This window comes from Rhipicephalus microplus, unplaced genomic scaffold (assembly GCF_043290135.1).
Source record: "Rhipicephalus microplus isolate Deutch F79 unplaced genomic scaffold, USDA_Rmic scaffold_46, whole genome shotgun sequence".
NCBI lineage: Eukaryota > Metazoa > Arthropoda > Arachnida > Ixodida > Ixodidae > Rhipicephalus > Rhipicephalus microplus.
In genome coordinates this window covers 600,437-604,493 of record NW_027464619.1, presented here as the reverse complement: position 1 = coordinate 604,493, position 4,057 = coordinate 600,437, and positions in this window count along the sequence as shown.

Genomic DNA, 4,057 nt, shown 5'->3' with positions numbered 1-4,057 from the left:
TTTGGTTGAGTTGGGTTGGGTTAGGTTAGGTTAGGTTAGGTTAGGTAAGGTTAGGTTAGGTTAGGTTAGGTCAAGATATGAACCGTCGTAAAACCGCATAAAACAATGTCACTTAGTGAGATGCAGTGTTTTTCACCATTACGAGTCGGGAACTGCGATATCTAATGTGAAAGCGCAAGAAACCATCGTAATGTTGTAGAAAACATTGTAAAGTAGTGAGTAAAACGTTTTATAACGACAGAAGTGCGAAGGTTAGGTTAGTTTGAGCTAGGTAGCATCGTGAAACCACCAAAAACGATGTCATCTAACGAGATAGTGTTGTTTTATTGCGAGTACGAAACTGCGGTAGGTGAAATGTTGTGAAAGCACACAAAATGGCATGAACTAGCCAGATACTGCGTCTTGTGCCGTTACAAGTGCGAAACTGCTTTATTGTGATACTCTCGTTAAAGCGCATGCAAGTATCGTGAAACATTAAAGAACGATATCATTTAGCGAGATACAGCGTTCTGTACTGTAGTAAGTTGGTGAAAAACTGTGAGGTCATGTAAATATCGTAATTATGAACGAAACAGTGTAATAGAGCGTTTTTAAATACAAGTGCGAACGTTAGGTTAGGTTAAGATATGAACCGTCGTAAAACCGCATCAAACAATGACACTAAGTGAGATGCAGTGTTTTTCACCATTACAAGTCGGGAACTGCGATATCTATTGTGAAAGCGCATGAAACTGTCGTAGCGTTGTAGAGAGCATTGTAAAGTAGCGAGTAAAACGTTTTCTAACGATAGAAGTGCGAAGGTTATATTAGGTGGAGTCATGTTCGTTTAAGCTAGGTAGCGTCGTGAAACCACCAAAAAGGACGTCATCTAACGAGATAGTGTTGTTTTATTGCATGTACGAAACTGTAATAGGTGAATGTTGTGAAAGCACACAAAACGGCATGAACAAGCCAGATACTGCGTGTTGTACCGTTACAAGTGCGAAACTGCTTAGTTGTGATATTCTCGTTAAAGCGCATGCAAGCATCGTGAAACCTTAAAGAACGATGTCATTTAGCGAGATACAGCGTTCTGTACTGCAATAAGTTGGTGAAAAACTGTGAGGTTATGCAAATATCGTAATTGTGAACGAAACAGTGTAATAGAGCGTTTTTAGATACAAGTGCGAATGTTAGGTTAGGTTAAGATATGAACCGTCGTAAAACCGCATCAAACAATGACACTAAGTGAGATGCAGTGTTTTTCACCATTAAAAGTCGGGAACTGCGATATCTATTGTGGAAGCGCATGAAACTGTCGTAATGTTGTAGAGAGCATTGTAAAGTAGCGAGTAAAACGTTTTCTAACGATAGAAGTGCGAAGGTTATATTAGGTTGTTATGTTAGTTTAAGCTAGGTAGCGTCGTGAAACCACCAAAAAGGACGTCATCTAATGAGATAGTGTTGTTTTATTGCGAGTACGAAACTGCAATAGGTGAAATGTTGTGAAAGCACACAAAACGGCATGAACAAGCCAGATACTGCGTGTTGTACCGTTACAAGTGCGAAACTGCTATGTTGTGATATTCTCGTTAAAGCGCATGCAAGAATCGTGAAACCTTAAAGAACGATGTCATTTAGCGAGATACAGCGTTCTGTACTGCAATAAGTTGGTGAAAAACTGTGAGGTTATGCAAATATCGTAATTGTGAACGAAACAGTGTAATAGAGCGTTTTTAGATACAAATGCGAATGTTAGGTTAGGTTAAGATATGAACCGTCGTAAAACCGCATTAAACAATGTCACTTAGTGAGATGCAGTGTTTTTCACCATTACAAGTCGGGAACTGCGATATCTATTGTGAAAGCGCTTGCAACCGTCGTTAGGTTAGGTTAGGTTAGGTTAGGTTAGGTTAGGTTACGTTAGGTTAGGTTATGTTAGGTTAGGTTAGGTTAGGTTTGGTTAGGATAGGTTAGGTTAGATTAGGTTAGGTTAGGTTAGGTTGGGTTAGGTTAGGTTAGGTTACGTTAGGTTAGGTAAGGTCAGGTTACAGTAGGTTAGGTTAGGTTAGGTTAGGTTACGTTACGTTAGGTTAGGTTAAGTTAGGTAAGGTTAGGTTAGGTTAGGTTAGGTTGGGTTGGGTGTGGTTGGGTTGGGTTGGGTTGGGTTAGGTTGGGGTAGGTTAGGTTAGGTTACGTTAGGTTAGGTTAGGTTAGGATACGTTAGGTTAGGTTAGGTTAGGTTTGGTTAGGTTAGGTTAGGTTGGGTTGGGTTGGGTTATGTTGGGTTAGGTTAGGTTAGGTTAGGTTACGTTAGGTTAGGTTAGGTTAGGGTACGTTAGGTTAGGTTAGGTTAGGATAGGTTAGATTAGGTTAGGTTAGGTAAGGTTACGTTGGGTTGGGTTGGGTTAGGCTAGGTTAGGTTAGGTTAGGTTGGGTTGGGTGTGGTTGGGTTGGGTTAGGTTAGGTTAGGTTAGGTAAGATTAGGTTAGGTTTGGTTAGGTTAGGTTAAGATATGAACCGTTGTAGAACCGCATTAAACAATGTCACTTAGTGAGATGCAGTGTTTTTCACCATTACAAGTCGGGAACTGCGATATCTAATGTGAAAGCGCTTGAAACCGTCGTAATGTTGTAGAAAGCAATGTAAAGTAGCGAGTAAAACGTTTTCTAACGATAGAAGTGCGAAGGTTATGTTAGGTTGAGTTATGTTAGTTTAAGCTAGGTAGCGTCGTGAAACCACCAAAAACGACGTCATCTAACGAGATAGTGTTGTTTTATTGCGAGTACGAAACTGCGATAGGTGGAATGTTGTGAAAGCACACAAAACGGCATGAACAAGCCAAATACTGCGTGTTGTACCGTTACAAGTGCGAAACTGCTATGTTGTCATATTCTCGTTAAAGCGCATGCAAGCATCGTGAAACCTTAAAGAACGATGTCATTTAGCGAGATACAGCGTTCTGTACTGTAATAGGTTGGTGAAAAACTGTGAGGTCATGCAAATATCTTAAATGTGAACGAAACAGTGTAATAGAGCGTTTTTAGATACAAGTGCGAACGTTACGTTAGGTTAAGATATGAACCGTCGTAAAACCGCATTAAACAATGTCACTGAGTGAGATGCAGTGTTTTTCACCATTACAAGTCGGGAACTGCGATATCTATTGTGAAAGCGCTTGCAACCGTCGTTAGGTTAAGTTAGGTTAGGTTAGGTTAGGTTAGGTTAGCTTACGTTAGGTTAGGTTAGGTTAGGTAAGGTTTGGTTAGGTTAGGTTAGGGTTAGGTTAGGTTAGGTTGGGTTGGGTTGGGTTAGACTAGGTTAGGTTGGGTTAGGTTAGGTTAGGTTAGGTTACGTTAGGTTAGGTTACGTTAGGTTAGGTTACGGTAGGTTAGGTTAGGTAAGGTTAGGTTACGTTAGGTTAGGTTAGGTTAGGTAAGGATAGGTTAGGTTAGGTTAGGTAAGGTTACGTTAGGTTAGGTTAGGTTAGGTTGGGTGTGGTTGGGTTGGGTTGGGTGTGGTTGGGTGTGGTTGGGTTAGCTTGGGTTAGGTTGGGTTAGGTTAGGTTAGGTTACGTTAGGTTAGGTTAGGAGAGGTTTGGTTAGGTTAGGTTAGGTTAGGTTAGGTTGGGTTGGGTTAGGTTATGTTGGGTTAGATTAGGTTAGGTTACGTTAGGTTAGGTTAGGTTAGGTAAGGTTAGGTTAGGTTAGGTTAGGTTATGTTAGGTTAGGTTTGGTTAGGTTAGGTTAGGTTAGGTTGGGTTAGGTTGAGTTAGGTTAGTTTAGGTTAGGTTAGGTTGGGTTGGGTTGGGTTAGGTTAGGTTAGGTTAGGTTAGGTTGGGTTGGGTTGGGTTGGGTTGGGTTGGGTTAGGTTAGGTTAGGTTAGATTGAGTTGGGTTTGGTTGAGTTGGGTTGGGTTAGGTTAGGTTAGGTTAGGTTAGGTAAGGTTAGGTTAGGTTAGGTTAGGTCAAGATATGAACCGTCGTAAAACCGCATAAAACAATGTCACTTAGTGAGATGCAGTGTTTTTCACCATTACGAGTCGGGAACTGCGATATCTAATGTGAAAGCGCATGAAA